We start from the raw sequence: 14,994 nt of genomic DNA on the forward strand, positions 1-14,994 counted from the left end.
AAGATGTACATTACCCGTCTTTCCCTATAGCTTATCTCTATTGTTTCTCATTTCGAACAGCTCGCACCATTTCACATTTTCGAACGTTTTCTCCAGGTCGACAAATCCAATGAACGTTTCTCGATTTTTCTTCAGTCCTGCTTCCACTATCTCCTGCAACGTCAGAATGCCTCTCTGGTACCTTGTCCTTTCCTAAAGCCAAACAGATCGTCATCTCATGGACCCACAATCTCGTTCCCCATTCTTCTGTATATTATTCTTGTCAGCAACTTGGATACATAATCTCTTAAGCTCACTGTGCGTTAATTCTTGCGCTTGTTGGCTCTTGCAATCGTCGGGATTGTGTGGACGAAAATCTGATGGTATGTAGTCAGACTTATACATTCGACACACCTAAGTGAATATCCGTTTTGTTTCCCGAATGATTTTAGAGATTCAGATTGAATATTATCTATCCCTTCTGTCTTATTTGACCCTAAGTCTTCAAAAGTTCTTTTAAATTCTGCTCCTAATACCGGATCCTCTACCTCTTCCCTGTTTCTTTTTCTATCACGATATCAGACAAGTCGTCTTCCTCGTATAGGCTTTAAGTGTACTCTTTCCACCTATCCGCTCTCTCTTCTGTATTTAACAGTGAAATTCCCATTGCACTCTTAATGTTATCGCCCTTGCCTTTAATTCCACCGAAGGCTGCTTCGGCTTTTCTATTTTCTGATTCTGTCTTTCCGACAATCATTTCTTTTTAGATTTCTTTACGTTTTTGATGCAGTCGTTTTTCCTTAGCTTCCCTGCACCTCCTATTTATTTCGTTCCTAAGGAACTTGTATACCTGTATTGCCGCATTTCCATGAAAATTTTTGTACTGCCTTCTTCCGTCGATCAGCTGAAGAAATCCAGACCTCCACAAATGAACAGCCTACTGATCTGTTTATTATCGCAGTGTTATAGCCTCAGAGAACTTCAAGCGTGACCCGTCATTCCTTAATACCTCGAAATTCCACTTCATTGCCTACCGATTTCTCCTGAACAGTCTTAAACTTCAGCCTACTCTTCGTCATTACTAAATAGGCTTCAGAGTCTATACCTAGTCCTGGGTATACATTGTAATCCAATATCTGATTTCGTAATCCCTGCCTAACCATAATGTAATATTTCCCGCCTTTTCCAAGTATACCTCCTCCTCTTGTCCTTCTTGAACAGAGTGTTTGCTACTCCTAACTGAAATTCATTGCAGAACTCAGTTAGTCTCTCTGCTCTGTCGATCCTACTACAAAGCCGACATTCTTATGTAACCTTTCTTCCATCCCCTCCCGTACAACTACATTACAACCCCCATGATTATTGGATTTTTATCTCGCTTTATACACTGAATTACCCGTTCAATATTGTCATTACTTCTCCTGTCTCTTCATAGTCTGCTTGCGAAATCGGCATGTATGCCTGAATTACTGTTTTCGGTGTTGGTTTCCTGCCGATTGCGATGAGAACAAACCTATCACTGAAATGTTTACAGTAATTCACTCTCTGCCCTACATTTTTATTCATTATGAATCCTACGCCTGTTATTCCATTTTCTGCTATTGTTGATGTCACCCTATACTGATCTGACCATAAATTCTTGTCCTCTTTACATTTCACTTCCATTACTCCCACTGTATCTGTATCGAGCCTTAGCATTACCCTTTTGAGATTTTCTTGCTTCCTTACCTCGTTCAAACTACTGACATTCCACACTCCGACTCGTAGCACGTTATCATTTCGTTGGTTATTGATCTTTTTCCCATCTTGACCTCCACCTTGGCAGTCCGGAAGTCCGAATGGGGGACTAGTCCGGAATCTTTTGCCAATGGAGAAATTTCATAACACTTTTTTTCAACTGCAGGCCACTTGTCCTATGGATACACATAATGTGTCTTTAATGCAGTGTTTTCCATTGGCTTGTGCATCCTCACTGCAGTTGACGGTTGCTGATTTTTCCATCTTTAGGGTCATTTTCCCACACCAAGGGCAAGAGAATTCCCTGTACCTCTGTCCGCTTCTGTGCCCTCTTTGACTTCTCATGCCGAAAGTGTTCGGCCACCATTGCTCACTTTTTTTTTCAGAATGTAAGCGGTGGCTGGGTTCGAACCCGGGACCGAGGACGTTTTGATTACTAATCAAAGAAGCTGCCTCTAGGCCACGAGTAGGAGTTTACTAATTCGAATTCGAATGCGGCGAAGTCTGTGTCAGCGAAACCAGGAACCCAATTATCGCTCATTTGTCGGAGCGTGGACGCTATGTGCGACTGGGGCAACTCAACAAATGAGCAAAAGCCAAACAACAGCCAGAACCTTGCGAATCTATCAGTTATCAGGAAACCCCGTATGCTTGCACGGCGGCCATGGATGCAGCAGCGAAAAATAAAGGCTATTCAAACAATGAAGCGGACCAACAGCACGAGCATGGATGATGGCCACAAGTCACTCATGCCTGGCTAGCAGCGATCGAATTCCACCAGCCCGCGTTTCTCTGCCAACTTGCAGATCCTCAAGACCCGGTCTCAACAGTAAAAACAGGATTTCGTCAAACGCTCTGTCACGTGGCATTGAAGTCCAGTCGCATGGAAACGTTGCCCGTGTTTCCGAATTCGGACTTTATATTGCTGTCATTAGAAAAATACAGGCAGTATCCATCCACAAGTACCGAAACCTCGGACTGTCCAAGGACATAGCAATCCGCCTCGATAGCTCAGAGGTCAGCGCCGCAGATTACTAACGGAAGGGGCCTGGGTTCGGTATCCGGGCGGATCGGATATTTTTCCCGCTTACGGACTCCTCGGTGTTGTGTTGTCCCTATCTTCGTACCGTCATAACTGTCACAAAAATCGCGTGCATAGAGTCACCTGACAACTCCCTCCAACTTCGTACTAACACACTGTCGTATTTTCCATGGTTCGGATGGCTGGATGGGCAGGTCACGAAACCATTATATATATATATATATATATATATATATATATATATATATATATAACATTCCTTAGCAGATCGTCACATTTATGTAGAGAAGACCATTCCCAGAACCCACCAGTTTAATGGTTCCGAACAGGACCAGTCGTAAACGTCAAGCGTATTGTTCTCTTAGTATTTCGTGAAGACATGGTCTAACACTGAAAGGATTCTATTACAACTACCTTCTGCTAACAGCTGCTTTCCGCTGTGTCATGGTTGAGCCTGCACACACCATTCATGCGTTTTCTGTGTCTGGTTATATTTGCTTAAAGTCATATCCCGCTTGAAAAATTCATTATTGTCATGTAGACACGTTTAAAACTGAACCTACTCCACAGATTTATGTGAAAATTTGAAATCAGAAACAATGAACCGAACGAACGCTAATTCACAGAGTGTGTAGAACGACGTTAAAGCAATACCTTATTGAGGCTAATGAGAGGGGGCGCATGATTAGATATGAGTACGGATGAGTACGGGTAATCGGCAACTGTTAAATGATTTTAATAATTGTTATATGTCAGCTGCTGCTTGCCAAGTGCTAGGACAGTGACGCGTGTGAGAAACTGTTGGTGACTACAGTAGGGGAAGGTCACCGTCCTACGGGCGTACTTCCAAGTGACCCCACAGCTTTTTCCTCCCTCAACCTCGACGCTATACTAGTGCAACAAGTGTGGTTTTTCTGGGTTGAAAATTCGGCGTGTCCCTATTGCTGGACTAGTGGCACACATGCTATTGCGTCGTCCATCTTCCAGCAACGACAAACACAGGAGACTGACGACCTCATGAACGCCATCCTTGGTTCACAAATGACAAATTGTAGTCATGCAGCATCGATCGCATGGTGATGGCCTCATACGTGGTAGACGGTACGGAGGCGATCGCAATCTGGTGGGCTGTATTGATCTGTATACACTAATGTGCCTAAACATTATGGCCACCGCCTTAGCCATTTTGTTGGAGAACACCCCAGTTGTTGTAGTAAATTACGTTATGGGAAATACTGCGACTTTCCTACAGTGTGTATTATGGAGTAGGAATTAAAATCCAGCTGTTGTCGTAAATTACATTATACGCAATACTGCTGGATTTCCTACAGTGTAAATTATGGAGTGGGAATTAAAATCCATGGAGAAGAAATAAAAACTTATAGGTTCGTCGATGATATTGTAATTCTGTCAGAGACAGCAAAGGGCCTGGAAGAGCAGTTGAATGTAGTGGACATTGCCTTGAATGGAGGATATAAGATGAACATCAAGAAAAGCAAAACGAGAATAATGGAATGTAGTCGAGTTAAGTCGGGTGATGCTGAGGGGAATAGATTAGGGAATGAGACACTTAAAGTAGTAAATGAGTTTTGCTATTTGGGGAGCAAAATAACTGATGATGGTCTAAGTAGAGAGGATATGAAATGTAGACTGGCAATAGCAAGAAGAGCGTTTCTGAAGAAGAGAAATTTGTTAACATCGAGTATAGATTTAAATGTCAGGAAGTCGTTTCTGAAAGTATTTGGGTGTAATGTAGACATGTATGGAAGTGAAACATGGACGATAAATAGTTTAGACAAGGAGAGAATAGAAGCTTTCGAAATGTGTTGCTACAGAAGAATATTGAAGATTAGATGCGAAGACAACGTAACTAATGAGGAGGTATTGAATAGAATTGGGGAGAAGAGAAATTTGTGGCACAACTTGACTAGAAGAAGGGATCGATTGGTAGGACATGTTCTGAGGCTTCAAGGGATCACCAATTTAGTACTGGAGGGTAGCGTGGAGGGTAAAAATCGTAGAGGGAGACCAAGAGATGAATACACTAAGCGTATTCAGAAGGATGTAGGCTGCAGTAGGTACTGGGAGATGAAGAGGCTTGCACAGGATAGAGTAGCATGGAGAGTTGCATCAAACCAGTCTCTGCACTGAAGACCACATCAACAACAACAAATTATGTGCACTGCTCACGTTGAGGCTGAATCCTGCCTTGTGGTGTTTTGGGCGCGTTACCCATTAAGGGATGCATATAAGAGTACCAGAGGCGAATAGGAACTCATTCTATAGATGGAACGGGCCTTAATTGCTGCAACCGACAATCGACTTGTCGTCTGTTGTTATGACCTGGAACCTGCGAACGAGCATCTTGGAAATGACGAAGCTGGTAGCGTGCTACTTTCGTGAGTACCCACTGAAAGTGATTGTAGGACGCTTAAACTCGAGAATGCAACAATTTGTTGGACGTCCACTTCACGTCATTCCATGTGAAGGTTGCAGTACAGCTTTACATACACTGTCAAGGCATATTGCTGTGACCACTTCTTAGAAGCCTGAATGGCCACCTTATGCAGCGCGGACCGCTGCAACACTTTCGAGAAGAGACTCAGCGAGGTTCTGGAAGGTGCCGACAGGTATCTGGAGCCAGGCAGACTCCTGTGATGTGGCCAGCTCCTCTAGATTTCTCGACTGAGAATCCATGGCGCGAACAAACCGGTCAAGGAGGTCCAGCAGATAAATCCGAGGTGTTTAGTGGCTGGCGCTCTTCAAAACATGCACTCACACTGCGTGTTACGTGACACATTGTATTGTCCTGCTGGTAGATGACATCGTGCTGAGGGGAAACAAACCACATGTTGGAGCGGATCTGTCCCCAAGGATTCATGTATTTGTGTTGCCAGTTTGCCTTCCAGAATGACAAGACCATCCAGGCGAATGTCACGAAAACATTGTTGTTGACGTGGTCTTCAGTCCTGAGAATGGTTTGATGCAGCTCTCCACGCTACCCTATCCTGTGCAAGCTGCTTCATCTCCCAGTACCTACTGCAGCCTACATCCTTCTGAATCTGCTTAGTGTATTCATCTCTTGGTCTCCCTCTACGATTTTTACCCTCCACTTTGCCCTCCAATACTAAGTTGGTGATTCCTTGATGCCTCAGAACATGTCCTACCAACCGATCCTTTCTTCTAGTCAAGTTGTGCCACAAACTCCTCTTCTCCCCAATTCTATTCAATACCTCCTCATTAGTTATGTGATCTACCCATCTAGTATTCAGCATTCTTCTGTAGTACCACATTTCCAAAGCTTATATTCTCTTCTTGTCCAAACTGTTTATCGTCCATGTTTCACTTCCATACGTGGCTGCACTCCATACAAATACTTTCAGAAACGACTTCCTGACACTTAAATCTATACTCGGTGTTAACAAATGTTTCTTCGTCAGAAACGCTTTCCTTGCCATTGCCAGTCTACATTTTATATCCTCTATTCTTCGACCATCGTCAGTTGTTTTGCTCGCCTAATAGCAAAACTCCTTTACTACTTTAAGTGTCTCATTTCCTAATCTAATTCTCTCAGCATCACCTGACTTAATTAGACTACATTCCATTATCCTCGTTTTGCTTTTGTTAATGTTCATCTTATATCCTCCTTTCAAGACACTCTCCATTCCGTTCAATTGCTCTTCCAGACCATAATGCTGCTTCGTCTCGTCAGCCCCCTTCCGACGGTGTTTGATTTCTGTCCAATGGAACATAAAACGTGGTTCTTGTGAACAGACCACCTGTTGCCAGTCGCTGGACGCCCATTGCTGTACTGGCGTGCAAATTCCAGCTGTAGACGCCGATGAACAGCAAACAGCATGGGTGCATGGATCAGGCGCCTACTGCATAGACCCATTATCAGAGTAGTTCACTTAATGGTCATTGAGTAAATACTGTTGGTAATCCCTTGCTTCAGATGGGCAGTCAGTTGTTCAACAATCGCTCCACTATAAGCCCGTACACCTCTCCGCAGCTGTCATTCACCCCTGTTACCTATCGCTCGTGATGCACCATATTGTGTAGGAGCCGGTTTTGGATAGTACCATTTTACCATGGCCGGTATTCTTCAACAATGGTGGCAGGTGAATAGTTATAAACTGTGCCGTTTCGCGTATGCTTCCACTCTTCCCCCGAAGGCCAATGATCATGCCATTTCGCAGTCCGCAAAGATGTTTCGTTTCTGCATTACCACAGCGACTGCACAGTTTCCCGCATCCCCCGACTTGTCGTCTAATACAGATGATGTTCATATTAATGTGACTGGACCGTGTATCCTACAACAGATATCAAGATACATTAAGCTCTGCCTAGCATAATTTTAAAGCCATAGATTAAATTGTTTTTAGCAACACAATAGTCAGTTTTATTTTGGTCTCTATAGATTACATTTTATGAAGTGACTGTATGTCACTGTTTAAGTATGCTTAATTTGTAGACGTGAGTTCGAATTTTAGTTGAGAAGTCAAACTGAATTACTGCCTGGTACAATGGTACAAATGAACTTACGAGAAACATTGTATTAAGATTTTAAATGTGCTATGTCACCGTTTTGCTCTGTCGAATACATTATTACTTCTCAATTTCTCTGTTTATGTGACAGATTCTGATGATGGTTCTGGTCCAAATGTGCAAAGGTACATATTTTTTAAAAATAAAAATATATATAGTTATCAAGACGGGCAGCTATATCGACTAGTGATAATGGTTTAGAACTTTATTGTCATTTTTCTCATTTGGGGAAAAGCCATCTGATTCAAATTGATTCAGTACTGGTAAGATGGAGATTTTGAAATCAAATTTTATACTGTATATCGTTTCCTATGACAGATGTGAACTCTTACCACAATTCACTGAATATGAACTGCAGATTGAAACTGAACAAACTTCATCAAGGTAAGAATATTACGAGATGACACCTGAATAAACTGAAAGAACCACAAGTTGTTGAGAGTTTCAGAGGGACTATTATGCAACGTTTGACTAAAACGCGGTAAGTGAATTCAATAGATGATCAATGGACACCTTCGAGAGATGGAATAGTGAAGGCAGCAGAAGATGACGAAGGTAAAAGCAAAAGTTATTAGAAAAATCATCCGATAACATGGAGATACTGAATTTAACTGACGAAAGAGTATACATGAGCCAAAGGTAATACAAACACCTCAGAAGTGAGATTGACAAGAAATACAGGGTGTACATAAAGTTCGGGAACACTTTGAATTATTTATTGCACAAGAAGTAAACATTGTACAAATGACATAGATATTGCATTTTGAAGACAAACTCTGGAAGTTTTTTTTTTTTTTTTTTTTTTTTTACAAACATTCGGTATGCGAACCATGAGTGTGAGTGACCCGCAGACGTTAATACGGTAATCGAATTCTTGCCATACTCGTCCCCGCATGGCATCGTCGACTGTGGCAGTCGCTTCCCGTATTCTCTCTCGAAGCTCTGCTACATCACGTGGTAGAGGCGGTAGATACATCAGATCTTTAATGTGTCTCTAAAGAAAAAAGTCACACGGAATGAGATCTGGTGATCTGGGAGGCCATTTCATGAAACAGCTCGCTCCGCACATAAACTCGCCATGTTTGCGACTAACACTATCGGCAAATTACCAAACTACGCTGTGGCTGTATACATGAAAAAAAAAACTATCAGGGTTCTCTTCAAAGTCACATATGTATGATATCTGTACAATGTTTGATTCTTGTGCAATAAATAATTGAAAGTGTTCCCGGACTTTATACACATCCTGTACAAGATGGTTAAGCAGGAATGGCTATAGGACATATTCAAGGCTGTATAATCATGCATTACTGGTAGAAAAATAGGTGCTCCCTATAGGAAAAACTAAAGAAAGCTTTGAAGAGAAGGAAAAAGTTGTATGCATATCCAGAGCTCAGATGACAAGTTAGTGCTAACAAAGAAGGGGAAGTTGGGAGATGGAAATAATATATCGAGAGCATATAGGTAAAAATAAGATACGAGGTATGACATTTGGGAGAAGAATTTACAGAGCACAGAAAGAGACACGTAGAAACAAGGCTCCTGAAGTACGTGATATTCCAACAGAATTATTGAGATCCTCTTGAGAGGCGGCCATGACAAAAGTTCCTCTTCATGTTCAAGATATATGAGACGGAGAAAATAGCAATCGATTTCAGGAAGAATGCAATAACGCCAGTTACAAATAAGGCAGGTGCTGACATGTGTGACAATTACCGAACCATCAATTTAGTCGTGGTTTCAAAATATTTACATGAATTTTTCACAGAAGAATGGAAAAATTCGTACATGCCGACGATGGGGAAGATCTGTTTGCGTTCGAAGAAATGTAGGAACATGGGTGGTCATACCGAACCTACGACTTGCCTTCGAAGGTAGGTTCAAGGAAGGCAACACACTATTTTTATCATTTGTAGATTTGGAGAGCCCTTTTAACAATGTTGGCTGCACTTCCCTTTTTGAAATTCTGAGGGCAGCAGGAAAAAATGAAGGCAGCTAAAGGTTATCTACAACTTGTACAGAAACCAGTCTGAAGTTATCAGTATTTTATTGTGCTGAGCAACAGTCATACAATTATTTTTAAATGAACACACAACCATTTGACTGTATTGTTGTTTATTTAATTACGACCCATGCTTCGGCCTTATATGCCATTTACAGGTGACTGAGTTTAAGTCATTAACATACATTACAGGACATCATGGCCAAATTTGAGCTTGACGTCTTGTAATATATGTTAACGACTTAAGCTCAATCACTTTAAAGTGGCATGAAAGGCCGAAAGCTAGGTCGTAATTAAATAAACAACAATAGAGTCTGAAGTTATAAGAGTCGACTTAAAATGAAAGTACTAGATGCAGAAGGAGTGACACATGGTTTCAACCCATCCCTCGAGTTATTCAATCTGTACATTGAGCAAGCATTAAAAGAAACCAAGGAGAAATTTGGAAATGGAAATTAAGGATCAGGGAGAAGAAATAAAAACTTTGAGATCTACGAATGTCTTCGTCATTCTATCAGTAACGGAAAAGAATATCGAAGAGCAGTTGATTGGAAAGGATACTGTCTTGAAAACAGATTGTAAAATGAAAATCAACATAGTATATCGATGACAATAAAGTGTAATCGAATTCAGTCTGGCAATATTGCAGGTCATATATTACTAAATGAGACACAAAGTAGTAGATGTGGTTCGTCGATTGGGCGAGAAAATAACTGATGATGGCCAATGTAGAGAGGATGTAAAACTCAAACTGGCTATCGCACGAAAAGCATTTCTGGAAAAGAATGATTTCGTAATATCTAATATAGACTCTTCTGGAGGCATCTATCTCGTGTATAGCTTTGCACGGAAGTGAAACGGAGGGAAGTGTGGAGAGGTAAAAATTGTAGCGATACTCCTAGGCAAGAATATAGTAAGAAACTTCATATATGTGGAGATTATAGTAGGTACTTGGACATGAAAAATTCTGGATTGGGTAACATCCAGAGCTAAGTTTTCGGACTGAAGACCGAAACAACATATAAGTACTATTTCTACTATTGGTGTAATTATTAGTAATAGTGTAAGCAGAAGACAACATTGTATACACATGGGTACAAATCTGAGTTATAGTGCGTTCTAAGATCAAATGGACTGTACCATCTAGAAAATTTAAGGAACAAAATTAGTGTGATAGGACAGCAGTGTGCTTAGATGTAATGGGGTGAAGTGAGCATTCAAAAAAAAGAGCTGATATTATAATTTTTTCAGAGATGGATCAACTGCTGTTTTTTGAAGCTGTACATGTGATTGACTTCTTTGATGTACTGGCAGAGAACAGTCCAAAGTCGGGTTCCTGATACCACTAGTTATGGAGTGGGTCAGATTTAATTTTTCTCTGATAGGAACAAGATTTTCTGCTTTAGTGTTCAGAACAAAATGTTAAGCTCGAGTAGAAACATGATGGAAAGTACATGGAATGGAAATCTTTGCCTCATGACGTATTGTTGTGCCTAAAAGTTGCGCATAGACCCTAAGAGAAATTGTTCCAGCATCGTAAGAAGTAAGAAATATAAATGTGATTGTAGAGAAAGAATTATAGTTGCACAGCTGGAATTTGTTAAATGCAAGATGATACCGACTGCAACAGGAAAAATTTTAGGGTGTTTATTTCCAAGATTGCTGGTAAAGTACTTTATTTACGCAACTAGTTTCAGTCGTCTGAATATCATGAGGTTTATAAAAGTATTGAGAGCAACGTATTAAGCGAAACATAAAATCGTGATCAATAGCTGATAAAACCATGAACGATATACTTTTATCATGTTATAATGTAAATTAGATCGTAATTGTCAATTTATATTACTATATGATGAGTTAAAGATTCATGATTTTAAAACCTCACAATAATGACTTTATATTTCGCCTAATGTGATGCTGTGAATACTTTTATGAACCTGATAATTGGCACACGACCGAAACTGGATGTGTAAATAAATTATTTTACCAGCAGCTGAGGGCAGTAACTTGACATTTTCAAATGTTTAAGAGCTGTGGGGCACCACCTCCTAAAATATACATTAGCTTTTATGTGTACAGACAAGCAGCGAGTGAAAATTTGTACTAACGCCGGGAACCGAACCAGAGACTCCTGCTTACTACGCACGTGCGTTAACCACTAAGCCGCATTGGCACAGCAGTTCATATTCCAGCAAGGATTACCTTGGCACTCTTCGCTCCTCGTTCCATAATGTCCCTGCCACCCCAGTTCGTGTTAAATTCCCCCTTACACATTAACAGAATTGCCGATGCTCTCCACGTGCTGGTACAGCACCTCAACATCGAACATAAATGGGGGATCCAGCCTGAAACGCAGGTGTAAGTACTTATGCAAATGAAGTGACACGTTCTATGCTGAGGTCTTATTCTAGAACATGGAGAGCCTCGTCAGTTCTGTTCGTGTGTAAGGGGGAATTTAAAGCAAACTGTGGCGGTAGTGAGAATTCGGATAGAGGAGGGGGACATGCCGAAGTAACCCGTGCTACTGTGTGAACCACTGGGCCAAAGTGGCATAGTGGTTACGATTGAGATGGTGCTGAAAAAAAAAGAAACAGCCAGAAAGTGCCTAATGCACCTGCCTAATAAGCAGAAGGCCCAGGATCGATTCCCGGCCTTGGTACAAATTTTCACTATCCGCTTCAGTCTATATGTTATAGTCAAAACCCGTTTTTAGTTAGAACGCGTTCTTACCAGTTAAAACTAGTTTGTACTGAGCCACTTCATCAAAACCATTTTTGCCTAGTTAAAAATAGTTTTAACTGACTTTCGCTTTTGACCAGCAGTAAATACTAGCCGTAACTAATTAGTGTCAACTAGTTTCAACTAGTAAGAACGCGTTCTAACTAAACTAGACAGAACTAGTTCTCACTAAATTTATTTAGAGGAAAGTATCAAAATTAAGAGCAACTAAGTGTTGATTGAAATTTAAAAAAAAACAGCAGTTTCGTATTGTGCAATGCAATATTTATTGAGAATATCTATCATACATCTAAGTCATTAATATTAACTCCAGCAATACAAAAATAACTATACACTGAAGAAACATTTTAAGGAACATTACAGAGCCGTATTAACACTATTAGTTACGAAAGTGGAAACAAAATAATCATACAGTAAAAGTATATTAATTACTAATACATTTGACAAGAGTTGCTACAGTCTTAATAAAAGAGAAACGTACCAAAGAATTTAACAATTAAATTTTGATTATTTGTTATTGCAAGGCAGACTGTCGTGACATTTTGAGCTACAAAGGTTTCCTATTTTCCTACAAAAGCACATTTTTGAAATACAAGCCGTCTTCCACACACATCGAACAAATCCTTGTCCTGATCCTAAGGCCGCCATCTTGGCAGCAGTTCTTAATGGTAGCTTTGTCTCTGGCACGTCTTCCAGCAGCGAGAATTTCTCTTTGGATACATCGAATCCAGATCTTGACCAGAACTTTTAATTAGCTTGTTTGAAAGGCGATTAGGTACTTAATACATATTATAAAATATATTACAATGTAAGTACTAAAATTTAAAATATTAATTAATTACTTGAATGGTTAGTAACATTTTCAGAGCATTAAATCAATGAAGTAATGAATATGTCTGATATTTGTCCTTAATTATTGAAATCAATTCAGAAATACATACCTGCAATACAATTTGTCCAGTATCCCATACTTCGTTCAATCTTGTGCAAGCCCTGTTCATCCTTCTGAAGAACAACTCCAATAATATTGGGGAGATCTGCTTTTGCTCTGTCGATAACAAGAATCGGTATGATTATATTGTCACTGATTTCTACAGTGGCGTGTTTTGAATCTGAAGCCATTATCATTCTTTTTCTGGTTGAAACTAGTTGATACTGATAGATACTGATAGCCTTAGTTACAACGAGAATTTACTGCTGGTCAAAAGTATAAGTCAGTTAAAACTAGTTTTAACTAGGCAAAACGCGTTTTGACGAAGTGGCTCAGTAAAAACTAATTTTAACCAGTAAGAACGCGTTCTAACTAAAAACGGGTTTTGACTGTAACATCCATATATAAAACCATAACTACGTGAGACCAATAAAGTCTCTGAAATTGTCATTTCATTTATATACTAGCTTGATTGCTTTCTAGTTCCTACTACGCCAGAAGTAAAACGTTTAGTGGTATTAACAGTACATAAAAAGTAATAGTTTAATATTTTAGTCACAGTTTTGTTGTGTTTTTGTCTTTGCTTCATCAGTTGTCACAGTTCAGCGCCAAAACTGTGAAACGTGTCCAGTTTTGTAACTAGTCAAATTGTACTAAGAGAGAAGGAAAATTTAATGTAATATACTGTAAATAGAGTGTATGGACTTAAATAATCTTCCATACATTATGTAGGGTTGTGATCAATAAAAAAATGAAATGAGAGTATGGCATCGTAGGCCGGGAGGGCCCATTGGGGGAAATTCGGCAGCCAAGTTCGTCTTATTTCATTCGACGCCACATTGGGCAACTTGTGCGCCGGTGATGAGGATGAAATAATGACGGGGACAACACAACACTCAGTCCACGAGCGGAAAAAATCTCCAACCCTGCCGGGAATCAAACCCGGGCCCGCTTGCATGGGAGGCAAGCACGTTACCACCCAGCTAAGCAGTCGGACTGTGATCAATAAAATTTAAATACTTTACTAAAAGTTCATCTAAAATGGAATAAAATTACCATACATGTAGTATCTCGATTTCACAGGACAGAAGGGAAGTCGAGGAAAGTCGTTTTACAAGTAATACGATTTGAGTCTCTCAAGCGAACATTCTGTATCAGCCTGTATATGTTCTCCATTAATGAAAGAACTTCCGTTATTCGCATACATCATCCCCCTCGGCTCCTAAGCGCGGTAAGGTACTTCCAAACTCATCTGTTTCTCAAAGTAATTAACTACTTCCCAAACACGTGTATGTATTCCTAATTTATTAATATCTCACCTGCTTATGATTTATGGTTCCATCCGCTGAAGACTCACATAACTACGGCAGCCAATTTTCGTGCCTTGAACCCTGAAGTGTGAGCGGCCAGAAGCGTGTAATTTCCGCTCACGAGAAAAAACAACCAGTTCACGTACTCGTGTCAGAGTTCACTACAAGACATGACTCCCAAACAATTTTGAATGGCGTTTGAGTGCCTCATGTCAATAGTTAACTAAAGGTCAATACGATAAAGAACGGCGTTGATTATAGATCTACTTGTACGGTTCTTGTGAAGTGAAAAAATTAATACCAATGTGGCGAAAATCTTTCATCTTTAATTTTCAGATCATATTGTACATTGTAAATTCAACTCAACACCCCCTCTCCTCCAAGCCTTTCATTTTTCGGCTAGTAACGCTTTCACAATCATTTTTGTTCTGCTTACAATTTTATTGGCTTAACCGATCTTCCTTTCGCTATCTTTCGATTTTACGCCGAGAACTGGTTGCAATTGACATTGTACAATTCTCGTCTCTGAGGTTGGTTCCTATTTGTCTCCGTATTTTCAAATTCTTACACCAATTAACAATGGCGCTAACATTATTTAACTCCACATATCCAATGAAGCTACCCTATTTTTTTTTTAGTTCCATGTTAGTAAACGCCAGGCATGACTTAATTTCTGATATCAGTACGTTATTTGAAACCGTAGTGA

This window comes from Schistocerca americana, chromosome 3 (assembly GCF_021461395.2).
Source record: "Schistocerca americana isolate TAMUIC-IGC-003095 chromosome 3, iqSchAmer2.1, whole genome shotgun sequence".
NCBI lineage: Eukaryota > Metazoa > Arthropoda > Insecta > Orthoptera > Acrididae > Schistocerca > Schistocerca americana.